Raw genomic sequence first — 17362 nt, 5'->3', positions numbered from 1 at the left:
CACACCCTTGGACACCACTATAAGGATTCTGAGGATTGAGACTAGCAAGAGGCGGAGGCCCAATACCCCTCGCCGCCCCAGTTCAGCAGGAAGTAGCCAGAAAGACCTCGACGCCCCTATTCCCAAAGAATTGGGCCTCCCATCTCTTGAGGGGGGAATGTTAGGTAGGTAGAATAGGGAAAAGGAGTCCAAAATTGTGGTGGCTAAAAGACAAGGAAGGTCCAAGGACCAGAGTGAAGACTTCAGGCAGAACAAACAGTACTCCTGGCTAAGCCCAATTTGCATAGGGCAGGCCCAGGTGGAGGAAAAAACATATAAAAGGAGGAGCCAAAGTGCTTTCTCTCAGACTCTCTCTCCTGCTTGCGTGCGCTCTTTTCTTTCTCTCTCTTTCTCTCTCTCACTCTCCTGCTATCTTCTAAATAAAATAGAGCTGTAACACTGATTTGCCTAAGAGCTGTAGCACGGTTTGTTCAAGACCCAAGAGCTATGACGCGCCAAAGGCTTTAATGTCCGTTGCTCCAAATCTTTGTTGTGATGAGACAAAGAACTGAGGAACATACACTCGCGTGACATATTGCAGGCAGCTATTCTTGTCTATGCTGCTGATGGAGTGTCATCTCTTACCAAGAGAGGTCTTAGCCTAAGTCCTAGTCATTGTCAGAAAGCATAACACAAGACCAACCATTCTAGAATTAACATTTTTATTCACATTTACACCTCTGATATCTAGTTGGCTCATTTTAAATAATTTCATTCAATAAGTTCTATCATTTAGTTACACAGTGGTTCTCAACTCAGGACAGTTTTGCCTTCAGGGACACTTGGCAATGCCAAGGACATTTTTGGTTCTCACAACTGAGGAAGGGTGGCAGAGGATGCCGTTGGCATCTAGTTAATATCCTATAGTGCACAGGTAAGCCCACAACAAAGAATTATCTAGTCCAAAAGGTAAAGAATACCAAAGCTGAGAATCCTTGAGTTACCTGGAAATGCATTTTAAGATGACTGCATTTTGGAAGGTTCAACAGGAGGTTATATTGCTTAATATTATAGGTTCTCTGAATTCTTTGTTGATGATTTTTTATGGCCATATTTGATAATAGGTTACCACTCTTTGAAGCTTTTCCAGACAAAATATGTTATAGTCATGATTCTGTGTGAAGAATGTTGAGACTTCCACCATCGGCATGTTAGAATTTGTATTGGGCACACCCAAAGTGGTTTTCAGAGAAAAATCTTGGCCCTCCATGTACTTCAGGCACACCGTGGCCTGGTCAATAGCTTTAACTTTCATAAAAGAATGTGCTCTTTATACTCAACTTGGTTCACAGAACCACCTTTATTTTTTTAATATAAATTTATTTATTTTAATTGGATGCTAATTACTTTACAATATTGTATTGGTTTTGCCATACATTGACATGAATCCTCCACAGGTATACATGTGTTCCCCATCCTGAACCCCTCTCCCACCTCCCTGCCCATACCATCCCTCTGGGTCATCCCAGTGCACCAGCCCCGAGCATCCTGTATCACGCATTGAACCTGGACTGGCGATTCGTTTCACATATGATAATATACATGTTTCAATGCCATTCTCCCAAATCATCCCACCCTTGCCCTCTCCCACAGAGTCCAAAAGACTGTTCTATACATCTGTGTCTCTTTTGCTGTCTCACAGGTAGGATCATCATTACCATCTTTCTAAATTCCATATATATGCATTATTATACTGTATTGGTGTTTTTCTTTCTGGCTTACTTCACTCTGTATAATAGGCTCCAGTTTCATCCACCTCATTAGAACTGATTCAAATGTATACTTTTTAATGGCTAATACTCCATTGTGTATATGTACCACAGCTTTCTTATCCATTCGTCTGCTGGACACAGAACCACCTTTAATCAGCATCACAATCAATACTCAAGTTCTTACCTAAGAACGTCACTGTGGTAGGGCAGCTAGTAACCCAACAAATTTACACTCTCTTCCATAGGGGAGCATCATTACCAGACATGGCCAGTGACTGTCTTTCTCAGCATTTCCACCATCCACCCTTTTGCACCTACACATGGCGTGGTTGTTTGTGCCACTTCTGGGCTGAAATGATTGAGAAGCAGCCCCATCTTCAACTTGTTTTTCCCCATCTGCTGACGGGGAGGAGAGCCAGAAAGTGTATGGAGCCCAAGTCTCTGAGTCACCCTTTGGAGGAAAGCTGCCTACCCTTTAGGAATACCTGTTTGGACTCTACATAAGCAGAAATACACTCATGGTAAGCCACTGAGATTCTGAAGTTTGTAACAGTAGCTAATGGTATCCAAACTCTTCACCACCTGATTTCTTAATCAGATATAAGAATTACTCTTTGGCCTTCACTGGTGGTCCAGTGGTAAAGAATCTACCTACCAATTCAGGGACCTGGGTTTGATTCCTGGTCCGGGAAAATCCTACATGCTGAGGGACAACTAAGCCTGTGGGCCACAACTACTTAAGCCAGCACCTAGAGCCAGTGCTCTGCAATAAGAGAAGCCACCACAGTGAGAAGCCCATTCTCCACAACAAAGAGTAGCTCTTGCTCAATGAAATGAGAGAAAGCCCTCACACAGCAACAAAGACCCAGCACAGCCAAAAATAATTAAGTAACATTTTTTAATTAAAAAAAATACTCTTTATGGAGGAACACCTGAAGCAAAGGTCAGCAAACAACAGCACATGAACCGAATCAGCCTTCTGCCTGTTTTTGTATACCTACAGTCCACAAGCTAAGAATGGCTTTTAACACATTTAAATGGCTGTGGAAAAAAATGAAAAACTTCCAAATAATATTTTGTGACATATGGAAATTATAAGAAATGCAAATTTCAATGTTCCATAACATAATAAAGTCTTATTAGAATCCAACCACACTCATTTGTTCACAGATTCTTTATGGCTGCTTTTACCCTATGACAGTATTGAGTAGTTGTAATAGAGATCTAGGGCTTCCCTGGTGGCTCAGACAGTAAAGAATCTGCCTGAAATGCAGGAGACCCAGGTTCCATCCCTGGGTCAGGAAGATCCCCTGGAGAAGGGGATGGCTACCCACTCCAGTATTCTTGTCTGGAGAATCCCATGGACAGGGGAGACTGGCGGGCTACAGTCCATGGGGTTGCAAAGAGTCGGACACAACTGAGTGGCTAACACACAATAGAGACCTAAGGGCCCTAAAGTCTAAAATATTTACTATCTTGCCCTTTACAGACGTTTGTCACCCTCGCTTGAAGGTATGCAAATCACCCATTCATCTAGATATAATGGTACTCTGGCAGGAGAGTTTGGAAATCACCAAGAGATCCTGGAGTTCAAGGTAAGTCTACATTGTTTTAACCGCTCCTATTACGGCTCTCACTGAGCAGTTTCAAGTCATTCTACAAAACTATTTCTGAGCACCCCAGGAGGTGTTTATCTTAGGCCTTGGGGCTAGGAAAGTCTGTGCTACTTCCTTTGTGACAATCCTTGTCTCTGTTCATGCCTGATGTCCTATTCAGTCTCCCAGTTTCCCTGCCCAAGACACCATTCTAGTTTATGCCCTAGGACCCTGATACTATCCATAGGACCACTGCTGGATGCATGGAATACATACCTACCTCTCTAGTTTTTATCTGCATATCAGGATAATCCATCTGTTTCAAGCTCTTTGGAGTATCTGGATGCTGATTGCCCTCCAATCTGAATTTCTTGCCACCAATTCTGAGATTTTTCCTGCTGGGCCACCTTCTTTTCCTCAGTCTATCCAGTGTACTGGTCATGGCCAACCTTGTTCTGCTCCATCTCTCTGCCAGTAAATGCCATAATGTCTGAGTAAAGCTGAGCTTTGGAGAATGCTCAGAGGCAGGAGAAGGGCAAAAAGATACTTGGGGTCTGCCTGGGTTGAGAACCCCTGTAGGTACCTTCATGGCACTCATGACATTATGTTATATTTGACCTACAGCCCTGTCTTTCTTTGTCTCTCCAGTTCTCAGCAGAGTCTAACTGCAGATAGGCATTCAATCAATATTTGTTGAATAAATAAATGAAAAAAGTCCTTTCCTCAGGAAAGACTCAGAGGAAACTGACTTACTAAAGTGAAATAAGGAAAGTTTCAAGAAATTATTAGTAATTCTATTCTTTGCCCCTCCCTTCTTGAAGCTCTGGTATGCCAGTTGGTGAGTGAAGGTCATCATTCCTGAGGCAAAGTACTCCCTTGAAGTTACTCCTGCCTAAGAGGGTTTCAGGTTTGGTCTTTTTGTCTTGTACCAAAAGATACTACATAATGAGGTAGGTGGAATCACTGCCATAAAAGCCTGGGACTAATCAAATAACATACTCTTAGTGTATATACTCTCTGCAGTTTTCTGAGTATCTTTGATATTTATCTCTTTGACTCACAGTCCTGATGTGATTGCTCTCAAGGTGTCCTGTCTTAAGTATATTAACAGATTCTCCAAATGATTTGAATTTATGTTTATCTTAAGACAGATTCCCAGGGCCCACCCCCAGACATATTTAATACAAATTCCTGGAGCCTAGAAATAATCATTTCTTCATAAAGATTCTTGGAGGGATCTGGTATCACACTCCAGAATCATTGCTCTACTCCAGTCCTCTCATTTTCCAAATGAGCAAACAGCCAGGGAGGGTGGAAAAGTTAAGACATTGTCACACTGTGCCAGGATTAGGGCCAGAATACAGGCCTCCCGACTCCAGTTCCAGTGTTCTCTCAACTATAGTGCTCTGCCCCAGAGGCTCCCGGACCCTTGTGCTTGGCTTCTGGGAAGCTGCGCAAGGCTTAATCACAGCAATCCTGCTCTGCCTGGCCTTGTTCCCAAACGCCATGCAGCCTGTGGGGGCAGGGAGAGGGGCGGGCAGTGGGTGTGATGTAATGTGATCAGCTCTGAGGGGTTTCTCCAAACTCTGTGGCAGAGCTGTAAACCTGGAGCGAGCCACCATCCCACTGGGCTGCTGGGAGCACTGCCCCGGTCCCCGCCCCCCGCCCCACAGCTGTTTTCCTACCCAGGCTGTGTTCAACCTCTCCCCAGGCCTCTTGCCAACAACCCCTCCTCAACTTTGTTGCTTCCCAGAGATGAGAAAAAGGAGGAGAGACAGCTGTGCAAGTATCTCTTTGGAATAAAGGGTTTCGAAGAAAGGAACCTAGAGGTGCTGGAAAGGAAAGGCTGCCAGGGCCGTTTCCGTGGCAACGCCTCCATTGTGCCCTAGCAGCTACGTGCTGCCTGGCACGTGCACTTTGCCGGCCCCTGGAGGGCACTGCTGTCTCTCGCTCGCTCACGGTTCCGCAGTGAGTTTCTAATACTGGTATTCTAAAGGTATTTGTGGGCCCTTGAACCATCCGGAGCTGGACGCACGTGTCTGCAGGCCATCTCGGTAGTGTCCAGGACGTGGGCACCTCTCCCTTTCTACTCCTGCCACGGAGCTGGCATGTAGCAGCTGCTTAAAAACTATTGAATGAAGGGCTGAACAAATCAGTTGCTCTGAGTCTAAGCTCTTCTGCTTATAGAAGTGAGAGAAAACCAAAGGCTGGAGGAGAGGAAGCTTGGCCCTCTCCAATTACAGAAGACACATTTTGGTCTCCAGATCAGCCCTAAGGACCTCCCCGCTTCACTTCTCACAAATCGAGTGCCTGTTGACCCCTATGAGCTGCAACCCACCAATACTGAGTCAGTACCAAAGTGTTCCCCCTCTCAGGGGTATGGGCTCCCCTCCCTCTGCAGAACCCTCCTCCCATACCAGCCCCCTCTGCCCCCTAAAATCATACACACACACTTTGGGAGAGAGGTAGGCAGCAATGAATCATCAGAGTGGAATATTAAGCTCAATGATGAAAATGTTTTTAGCAAAGGCGAGGGGACGTTTGGAGTCCCACAAATTATTTGTCATCATTATTGTAGCCTGTTGTTCAGTGGAGCATATGTAAAAACATGGATCTTCAATATCTTTGAGAGTGGTTTTCATATTTGAAGACAGCAAACTCTGGTGCATAAAGTAGGTGAATAAATGGGATAATGCCATTTGGGATAAAAGCCTCTTTACAGGTTTAATAAAGTGAGACTTGGATTTTGTTTGTTTTTATTTTTGCAAAGTCAATGAATAATGCAGGAAACATTCTGTAGATGTGTCCCATGATCGGGTACCCTATCAGACCCTGGGGACAATGAAAAATAGGCCTGGGATAGGATGGGGCTCACTGCCCTAAGGATAAATGGGGTCCCAGTCCATAGAACAGACGAGAAGTACCTAACCCATCGGCTCCCCTCCTTGGCCTCAGACCTCATCCACTCTGACACCCCAAAACTGCCATCCCCTTTGCTCTTCACCCTGCTGGCCCTCTGCCGGGTGTCCCAGGCTGTTCAAAACTGCTAGAGGAAACTTAGCCCCTCAGACTGCCGTCACTGACGGTTTATGAGGCCCTCAAAGCAGTCCACTATGCCCACTGCTATCTTCTGAGCCTCCTCAAGGCTTGCTAGCTTTCACAAACTGCTGTAAAGTTTAACTACTCTCCTCATGCCCCTGGGGCCACCATCTCCTCCCTCACTAGCAACAGATATCTTATATTTTTCAGAGAAAATAGAGACCTTGAGGCTGGAGCTCCTTCAACCCCACTCCGTGCACCCAGTTTCATCTTTTTAAGTACCAGTCCTTCCCTGTCTCACTTGGCCCAGGGAAGGAGGTGTGTCTGCTCCTGCCCAAAGCTAAGGCCTCCTGCCTGATCTTAATTTCACTCCTCCAATAACGGGCTCCCGGAGACTTTTCCTGTTGATTGGTGTTATCCCTGCATCACATGAACATGCCGCCGTCTTCCCAGCTGTTTAAAAACGATGGGCAAAGACAGACGCCTGACCCTTTGTCATTTCTAGATGCTGTTGTATATTGCACTTTCGCTCCTCAGTGAAGTTTTATTTAAAGAAAAAAAAAGTTAGGGGCCTCCCTGGTGGCTCAGTGTTAAAGAATCTGCCTGCCCATGCAAGAGATGTGGGTTTGATCCATGGTCTGGGAAGATCCCACATGCTGAGGAGCAACGAAGTCCGTGTGCCACAACTACTGAGCCTGTGCCCTAGAGACCAGGAGCTGCGACTACTGAGGCCGCGTGCCACAGCTGCAGAAGCCCGCACGCCCTGGAGCCTGAGCTCCGCAGCAAGAGAAGCCACGCAATGGGAGGCCGCATGCTGCAACTGGAGAGTGGCCTCCACTCACTGCAACTAGAGAAAAGCCCTCACAGCAACAAAGATCCACCACAGCCAAAAACAATAAATAATTAAATTTTTAAAAAATTTTAAAGAAAAAAGGTTAAATATTTATAAGCATTTTTTTAAATCAATATTTTTTTAAAGTACAAAATGTCTTCTTTATATCCCAGTCTTCTTCCCAGAGGCTATTTTTTTTTTTTTTAAACCATTTCCTTACAAGCATAGATTTACATCTATCTTTACCTTTTTTCTTGCTGTTTTCACATGACAATCATTCGTAATAGTATGTATAGAGCTGCCTTATTTTTCCTAACATCCCACGGAGTACTTCAAAGTACACAAAACAGACGTCTCAACATTTATTTGACATGTCTTCCATCGCTAGATGTTTGGATCTGTCTTTTGCTATTTCAAACAATATTGCAGTTTTATTTATGTTATTTTGAATATGAATGTTTCTATAGCATAAATTCCTAGAAGTGAAATTATGGGATCAAATTGTATGCACATTGGGGATTTCAATAGATGTTGCCAAATAAGCCCACTCTAGAAAATATACCAATTTACGCTCCCACCAAGGAGTATTCCCGGCAAGGAATAAGAATGACTGTTTCCTAAGGTCCTTACCAACAAACGAGCTGTCCAACATTTTTTTACCTTTCTCAGTCTAAGTGAAAATGATATTTCAGTGTAGGTTTAATTTTATTTTCTCTTACAATTAGTGAAAATAATCTTTTTTTTTCGTGTGTTTAAGAATATTTTCTATTTCCTTTTCTGTAAACTTCTGTTCATCTCTTTTACCAGTTTTTACATTGGGTTGCTCTTATTGGTTTGTGGAAGTTCTTTGTAAGTCCCTTTTTAGCATGAGTTACCTTATTTTTTCCAATTTGTTGTTTGTAGCTTGACTGTGCCTATGAGGTTTTGTAATGCAATTTTTATTGTGGAAATGTATATACAACATGCAGTTTGTCATTTTAACTACGTTTAAGTGTACAATTCAATGGCATTAGATACATTCACGTTGTGCGACCATCGTCACCATCCATCTCCAAAACTTCGCATCTCCCCAACCTGAAGCTCCACGTCCATTAAACAGTAACTCCCCTCTACTCACCTTTGCTTTTGAACTTTTGAATTTTATATAACACATAGAAAAGATTTCTCTTTTCCCAGATATATATGTTTTAATCTACATATTTTTTTCTCTTGGTCAGTGCTTCTTAGTCCTGACTGCATTCCAATTACCAGGGGAACTTTTGAAAAATACAAGTGCCTAGGCTTCCCCTCTAGAGATTTTAATTTAAATAGCTTGGGATGGGACCCAAGCTCTTATAATTCTTTTTTTTTGTTTTAAGTATAGTTGATATACAATGTTGTATAAGGTACAGATGTACAATACAGTGATTCACAATTTTTAAAGGTTATACTTCATTTATAGTTATTATAAAGTACTGGCTATATTTCCCATATTGTACAATAAAGCCTGTCCTTGTAACGTATTTTATACTACCGGCTTGCCCCTCTTAGTCCCCTGCCCCTTTTCTGCCTCTCCCCCTTCCATCTCTCCCCTAGTAACTACTATAGGTTCTCCATATCTATGAGTCTGCTTCTTTTTTGGTTAGATTCACTAGTTTGTTGTATTTTTAAATTCCACATATAAGTGATATCATACAGTATTTGTCTTTCTTTGACTAATTTCATTTAGCATGCTGTGCTGTGCTTAGTCACTCAGTCGTGTCTGACTCTTTTCAACCCCATGGATTGTAGCCCACCAGGCTCCTTTGTCCATGGGGATTCTCCAGGCAAGGATACTGGAGTGGGTTGCCAAGTCCTCCTCCAGGGGATCTTCCCAACTCAAGGATCAAACCCAGGTCTCCCGCATTGCAGGCAGATTCTTTACCATATGAGCCACCAAGGAAGCTCACGAATACTGAAGTGGGTAGCCTATCCCTTCTCCAGGGGATCTTCCTGACCCAAGAATTGAATTGCAGGCGGATTCTTTACCAGCTGAACTACCAGGGAAGCCCTCATTTACATAATGCCCTCCAAATCTATTCATTTTGAAAATGGCAAAATTGTATTCTCTTTATGGTTTTTCTTAAATTCCAGTTGTTGTTATTCATTTGCTAAGTTGTGGCCAATTCTTTGTGACTTCATGAACTGCAACACACCAGGCTTCCCTGTCCTTCACTATCTCCCAGAGTTTGCTCAAACTCGTGTCCATTGAGTCGGTGATGCCATCCAACCATCTCATCCCCTATAGCCCCTCTTCTCCTCCTGCCCTTAATCTTTCCCAGTATCAGGGTCTTTTCCAATAACATGATTCTAAAGCTCAGCCAAGATTGAGAACTACTGTTTTCGCATGTTTACAATTTCATCTTCTATGTTTACGCCTTTGGTTTATATGTAATTTTAAGGTAAAGTTTGATGTGAAAGCCAACCTCATTTTTTCCAAATGATTATTCAGTTATTCCAATACCATTTAATAAATATGAACTATCAAAACTGACTTCAAAAAAGAGAGAAATTCCTGCTCCCACCAATTAATATTTGGGTGATTTGGGGCAAATGAAATGTTCTCTGCCTCATTTTCTTCAGCTATAAAATGGGGATAATAATAATAGAGTTGCTTTGAGGATTTCAAAAGTTCATAAATTTAAAGCACTTAGAACAATATCTAGGCCTTAGTAAACTACCATATCAATATGCCACTTTTAAAAACTTTTTTAAAAAAATGTTTATATATTTATTTGGCTGCATCCGGACTTAGTTACAGCACACGGGATCTTTAGTTGTGACATACAGACTCTTAGTTGCAGCACATGAACTCTTAATAGGAATTGATTCCAGGCTCTGTGTATTGGAAACAGGGAATCTTAGTCACTGAACCAGAGAAGTTCTGATAGGGCACTGTTAACATTGTTATTATTTGTTTCAGTTCAACAAATGAACACATGCAGGGCCAACACAGATATCATGTAACGTTGCATAATCATTACAAAGTGAAAGTGAAGTCGCTCAGTCGTGTCCGACTCTTTGCGACCCCATGGACTGCAGCCTACCAGGCTCCTCCGTCCATGGGATTTTCCAGGCCAGAGTACTGGAGTGGGTTGCCATTCCCTTCTCCAGGGGATCTTCCCGACCCAGGGATCGAACCCAGGTCTCCTGCATTATGGGCAGACACTTTTTCTGTCTGAGCCACCAGGGAATCCCTAATCATTAAAAATCAGACTTAAAGAGTTCAGTTTCAGTGAAAAGAGAATATAAAGTTAACTTAACCAGATAAAAATCAGTATACATTAAGTAGAGCAAAAAAATACACCAACATATTAGCCAGGGTTATGTTACCTAAAAACTGGATTTGCCTCTTAATGGATGTCAGAGCAAAAGATACAACCAAGCCTACTATCAGGAGAAGGATTTATTAGTTGCAGCAAATAAGGAGAACACCATGGATCTTTCCCAAAGCAGTGTCTACCTGCACAGCAAATTGAGGAAGTTTTCTTGCTTGTTTTTAATTTATTTTTCTCCCTTTGAGGAAAGTTTATGGAGACATGCATATTCATGAAGGGACTTGGGCAGGACAGTCTAAGCTTTAGTTGATGGAAGTCACTGGGTCAGAGAAGGTCAACATCATTATCCCTTGGGTTCCAGTTGCTCTGGTGGTTGAGGACTTTAGGCTAATCTTTATCACTGAAACAGAACTGGGAGTCTTTAGAACTGATATGTTATCTTTGCTATCTTTAGTTCTCTTGCTTGCCATAACAATTTCTGTGTTCTTTTGTCCCTTGAAAGTGAAAGTGAAAGGTCCTCAGTCCTGTCTGACTCTCTGTGACCCCATGGACTGTAGCCCACCAGGCTCCTCTCCATGGGGATTCTCCAACCAAGAATACTGGAGTGGGTGGCCTTGCCCAGGGTAACGTCCCAACCCAGGGGTTGAACAAAGGTCTCCCATGTTGCAGGCAGAATTCTTTACCATATGAGTCACCAGGGAAGCCTATATACATATATATGCCTACGTGTGTGTTAATCATTGTGCACAAGGACCCAGGAAAAAGGAGCAGTGACCCCACAAGAGACTGACCCAGACTCGCCTGTGAGTGTCCGGGAGTCTCCAGCAGAGGCATGGGTCGGTGGTGGCCTGCTGCAGGGTTGGGGGCACTGAGCGTAGCAGTGCATGCATGGGACCTTCTGAAGGAGGTCACCATTATCTTCATTACCTCCACCATAGTTTGGCCCCAGGTAAACAGCAGGGAGGGAACACAGCTCCACCCATCAACAGAAAATTGGATTAAAGATTTACTGAGCATGACCCCGCCCATCAGAACAAGACCCAGTTTCCCCCTGAGTCAGTCTGTGCCATGGGAAGCTTCCATAAGCCTTTTATCCTTCTCCATCAGAGGGCACACAGAATGATAACCACAATCACAGAAAACTAACCAATCTGATCACATGGACCACAGCCTTGTCTAACTCAATGAAACTATGAGCAATGTCATGTAGACACACAGGTCACCCAAGACAGGTCATGGTCGGGAGTTCTGACAAAATGTGGTCCACTAGAGAAGGGAATGGCAAACCACTTCAGTATTCTTGCCTTGAAAACCCCATGAACAGCAGGAAAAGGCAAAAAGATAGAACACAGAAAAATGAACTCCCCAGGTCAGTTGGTGCCCAGTATGCTACTGGAGCTCAGTGGAGAAATAACTCTAGAAACAATAAAGAGATGGAGCCAAAGCAAAAACAACACCCAATTGTGGATGTGACTGGAGATGGAAGTAAAGTTCAATGCTGTAAAGAGCAATATTGCATAGGAATCTGGAATGTGGGATCCATGAATCAAGGCAAATTGGAAGTGGTCAAACAGGAGATGGCAAGAATGAACATTGACATTATAGGAATCAGCGAACTAAAATGGACTGGATAGGGTGAATTTAATTCAGATGACCATTGCATCTACTTCTGTGGGCAAGAATCCCTTAGAAGAAATGGAGTAGACATCATAGTCAATGAAACAGTCCAAAATGCAGTACTTGGATGCAATCTCAAAATGACAGAATGATTTGCCTAAAGTCCTCAGCCACCAGAGCATTTGCCTCGTTTCCAAGGCAAACCATTCAATACCACAGTAATCCAAGTCTATGCCCTGACCAGTAATGCTGAAGAAGCTGAAATTGAATGGCTCTATGAAAAGCTACAAGATCTTCTAGAGGTAACACCCCCCCCCCAAAAAAAAAGAACGTCCTTTTCATTATAGGGGACTGGAATTCAAAAATAGGAAGTCAAGAAAACACCTGGGGTAACAGGCAAATTTGGCCTTGGAGTACAGAATGAAGCAGGGCAAAGGCTAATAGAGTTTTGCCAAGAAAATGCACTGGTCATAGCAAACACCCTCTTCCAACAACACAAGAGAAGACTCTACACGTGGACATCACCAGGTGGTCAATACCAAAATCAGATTGATTATACTCTTTGCAGTGAAAGATGGAGAAGCTCTATACAGTCAGCAAAAACAAGTCAGCACACACATGAGCTGTCTGTGGCTCAGATCATGAATTTCTTATTGCCAAATTCAGGCTTAAATTGAAGAAAATAGGGAAAATCAGTAGACCATTCAGGTACAACCTAAATCAAATCCTTTACAACTATACAGTGGAAGTGATAAATAGATTTAAGGGACTAGATCTGATAAACAGAGTGCCTAATGAACTATGGATGGAGGTTCATGACATTGTACAGGAGACAGGGATCAAGACCATCTCCAAGAAAAAAAATGTAAAAAAGCAAAATGGCTGTCTGGGGAGGTCTTACAAATAGCTGTGAAAAGAAGAGAAGTGAAAAGCAAAGGAGAAGAGGAAAGATATACCCATTTGAATGCAGAGTTCCAAAGAATAGCAAGGAGAGATAAGAAAGCCTTCCTGAGTGATCAATGCAAAGAAATAGAGGAAAACAACAGAATGGGAAAGCCTAGAGATCTCTTCTAGAAAATTAGAGATATCAAGGGAATATTTCATGCAAACATGGGCTCAATAAAGGACAGAAATCGTATGGACCTAACAGAAGCAGAAGATATTAAGAAGAGGTGGCAAGAATACACAGAAGAACTGTACAAAAAAGATCTTCACGACCCAGGTAATCACGATGGTGTGATCACTCACCCAGAGCCAGACATCCTGGAAAGTGAAGTCAAGTGGGCCTTAGGAAACATCACTATGAACAAAGCTTGTGAAGGTGATGGAATTCCAGTGGAGCTATTTCAAATCCTAAAAGATGATTCTGTGAAAGTGCTGCACTCAATATGCCAGCAAATTTAGAAAAGGCAGCAGTGGCCACGGGACTGGGAAAGGTCGGTCTTCATCCCAATCGCAAAGAAAGGCAATGCCAAAGAATGCTCAAACTACCTCACAATTGCACTCATCTTGCACGCTAGCAAAGCAATGCTCAAAATTCTCCAAGCCAGGCTTCAACAGTATGTGAACTGTGAACTTCCAGATGTTCAAGCTGGTTTTAGAAAAGGCAGAGGAATCAGAAATCAAACTGCAACGTCCACTAGATCATCGAAAAAGCAAGAGAGTTCCAGAAAAACATCTATTTTTGACTGTGTGGATCACAAGAAACTGTGGAAAATTCTGAAAGAGATGGGAATACCAGACCACCTGACCTGCCTCTTGAGAAATCTGTATGCAGGTCAGGAAGCAACAGTTAGAACTGGACATGGAACAACAGACTGGTTCCAAATAGGAAAAGGAGTACATCAAGGCTGTATATTGTCACCCTGCTTATTTAACTTATATGCAGAGTACATCATGAGAAACACTGGGCTGAATGAAGCACAAACTGGAATCAAGATTGCAAGGAGAAATATCAATAACCTCAGATACGCAGATGACACCACCCTTATGGCAAAAAGTGAAGAGGAACTAAAGAGCCTCTTGATGAAAGTGAAAGAGGAGAGTGAAAAAGTTGGCTTAAAGCTCAACATTCAGAAAACGAAGATCATGGCATCTGGTCCCATCACTTCATAGCAAATAGATGGGAAAACAGTGGAAACAGTGGCAGACTTTATTTCTTTGGGCTCCAAAATCACTGCAGATGGTGACTGAAGCTATGAAATTAAAAGACATTTACTGCTTGAAGGGAAAGTCATGACCAACCTAGTTCAGTTCAGTTCAGTTCAGTCGCTCAGTCGTGTCCGACTCATTGTGACCTCATGAACCGCAGTATGCCAGGCCTCCTTGTCCATCACCAACTCCCAGAGTTTACCCAAACTCATGTCCATTGACTCAGTGATGCCATCTAAGTATCTCATCCTCTGTCGTCCCCTTCTCCTACTGCCTTCAATCTTTCCGAATATCAGGCTCTTTTACAGTGAGTCAGCCCTTCACATCAGGTCGCCAAAATACTGGAGTTTCAGCTTTAACATCAGTCCTTCCAATGAACACCCTGGGCTGATCTCCTTTAGAATGGACTGGTTGGATCTCCTTGCAGTCCAAGGGACTCTCAAGAGTCTTCTCCAACACCACAGTTCAAAAGCATCAATTCTTCTGCGCTCAGCCCTCTTCACAGTCCAACTCTCACTTTCATACATGACTACTGGAAAAACCATAGCCTTGACTAGGCGGACCTTTGTTGACAAAAAAGTCTCTGCTTTTTAATATGCTGTCTAGGTTGATCATAACTTTCCTTCCAAGGAATAAGCATCTTTTAATTTCAGGGCTGCAATCACCATCTGCAGTGATTTTGAAGCCCCCCAAAATAAAGTCTGACACTGTTTCCATTGTTTCCCCATCTATTTGCCAGGAAGTGATGGGACCGGATGCCATGATATTTGTTTTCTGAATGTTGAGCTTTAAGCCAACTTTTTCACTCTCCTCTTTCACTTTCATCAAGGGGCTCTTTAGTTCCTCTTCACTTCTGCCATAAGGGTGGTGTCATCTGCGTATCTGAGGTTATTGATATTTCTCCTGGTAATCTTGATTCCAGCTTGTGCTTCTTCCAGCCCAGTGTTTCTCATGATGTACTCTGCATAGAAGTTAAATAAGCAGGGTGACAATATACAGCCTTGACGTACTCCTTTTCCTATTTGGAACCAGTCTGTTGTTCCATGTCCAGTTCTAGCTGTTGCTTCCTGACCTGTATACAGGTTTCTCAAGAGGCAGGTCAAATGGTCTGGCATTCCCATTTCTTTCAGAATTTTCCACAATTTATTGCGATCCACACAATCAAAGGCTTTGGCATAGTCAATAAAGCGGAAATAGATGTTTTTTCTGGAACTCTCTTGCTTTTTCAATTATCCAATGAATGTTGGCAATTTGATCTCTGGTTCCTCTGCCTTTTCTAAAACCAGCTTGAACATCTGGAAGTTCACGGTTCATGTATTGCTGAAGCCTGACTTGGAGAATTTTGAGCATTAATTTACTAGCGAGTGAGATGAGTACAACCTAGACAACCTATTAAAAAGCAGAGACATTATTTTGCCAACAAAGGTCTATATAGTCAAAGCTATGGTTTTTCCAGTAGTCATGTATGGATGTGAGAGTTGGACTATAAAGAGGGCTGAGCGCTGAGGAATTGATGCTTTTGAACTGTGGTGTTGGAGAAGACTCTTGAGCGTCCCTTGGACTGCAAGGTGATCCAACCAGTCCATCCTAAAGGAGATCAGTCCTGAGTGTTCATTGGAAGGACTGATGTTGAAGCTAAAAGTCCAATACTTTGGCCGCCTGATGTGAAGAGCCGACTCACTGGAAAAGACCGTGATGCTGGGAAGGACTCAGGCAGGAGAAGAAGGGGACGACAAGGAAGAGATGGTTGGATAGCATCACCGAGTCAATGGACATGAGTTTGGGTAAACTCCGGGAGCTTGTGATGGATAGGGAGGCCTGGTATGCTACAGTCCATGAGATCACAAAGAGTAGGATAGGACTGAGCGAGTGAACTGAACTGTGTTAATCGCTCAGTCCTGTCTGACTGTTTGCAACCCCACGGACTGTATCCCACCAGGCTTCTCTGTCCATGGAATTCTCCAGGCAAGAATACTGGAATGGATTGCCATTCCCTTCTCCAGAAGATCTTTATGACCCAGGAGGGATCGAACCCTGGTCAAGAATCACAGGCAGATTCTTTAACGTTTGAGCTACAGTGAAGTTGCCTGTATGCCTATCATATATATATATATATATATATATATATATATACACACACACACACATATATATGTACATTTTTTTTTCAAAACTTATGAATTTTTGCTTAGCTAAAAACTGTGACATTTTGGTTTCACTTATTTAAGTAGAATAGAATACTAGATTTCTAATTCATATTCACTCAAAACTTTGATATAGTTCCCTTTTTTCTGGGATCTAGTATAACTTAAAAATCTCAAAAGCTTATTATCTTAGTGATTTTTAAAAAAATTTTTTGAATGAGTCTTGAAACTTCTAATCCAATTCTGAGACTATAAAGAAATAATACATTGTAAGAAAATAAAGCAGGAAACCTGGAAAACAAAGCAGGAAATAAAGGATAAACAACAACAATAACAACAACCCCAAGAAATTAACATGTGCTACAGTATCATTAACTAAAGTAAGATTTTTCTCAAATTTCACAAAAATTTATGCTAGTGTACATTATTTGTTTTCATACTTTAGTCAAGGTTCCACTTTGGATTTAGTTGCATTGAGCAGCTTCAGCTGCATGCAACAAATTCTGATAAATACACTTTTCATTTTTGTTTTGTTACAAATATTTTCTAATTCTCCTTGCTATGGCTTCTAAGATACACCCATCATTTAAAAGTGGACATTTAACTTTCTAATATATGGGTTTTTTTAAAGTATTCTTGATATTAATTTCTCATTTAATTACTTTCTTCTCTGCAATCACCCTCTGTGGTTTTTTCAGTCTTTTAACTTTATTGAGACTTTCAATGGCTAAATCAAAGATCTCTTTTGGCATATGTCACATTGCACTTGAAAATATGTGGAATATTTTCAATTACCTTTTGATATTGATTTCTAACATAATTCCACAGTGATAAGAGAACAGATTCTTTTGATTTCAGTACCCTTAGTCCATGAAACTTTTGCATCTCACTTTATGTCCCTGGATATGTTCCAGTGTCTCCAGGTTTATAGTCTATA

At 42.2% G+C, this 17362-nt stretch overlaps 1 long non-coding RNA gene across 2 annotated transcripts in view; it reads left to right on the top strand.

The window, feature by feature from the left end:
- The window catches only part of LOC138989927 (uncharacterized), a 65565-nt gene extending 55847 nt beyond the window's left edge, over positions 1 to 9718 (top strand). For both annotated transcript variants that reach the window (XR_011466128.1, XR_011466127.1), the window contains 3 exons: positions 1997 to 2272; positions 3241 to 3346; positions 4168 to 9718. This is a non-coding gene — a long non-coding RNA (uncharacterized lncRNA). The remainder of the gene's footprint in view (positions 1 to 1996; positions 2273 to 3240; positions 3347 to 4167) is intronic.
- Positions 9719 to 17362: the final 7644 nt, after the last annotated feature.

Source organism: Bos mutus, chromosome 11 (assembly GCF_027580195.1).
Source record: "Bos mutus isolate GX-2022 chromosome 11, NWIPB_WYAK_1.1, whole genome shotgun sequence".
Taxonomy (NCBI): Eukaryota; Metazoa; Chordata; class Mammalia; order Artiodactyla; family Bovidae; genus Bos; species Bos mutus.
The sequence above is the reverse complement of the archived record's forward strand: the minus strand, read 5'-3'. Positions and strand labels throughout refer to the sequence as shown.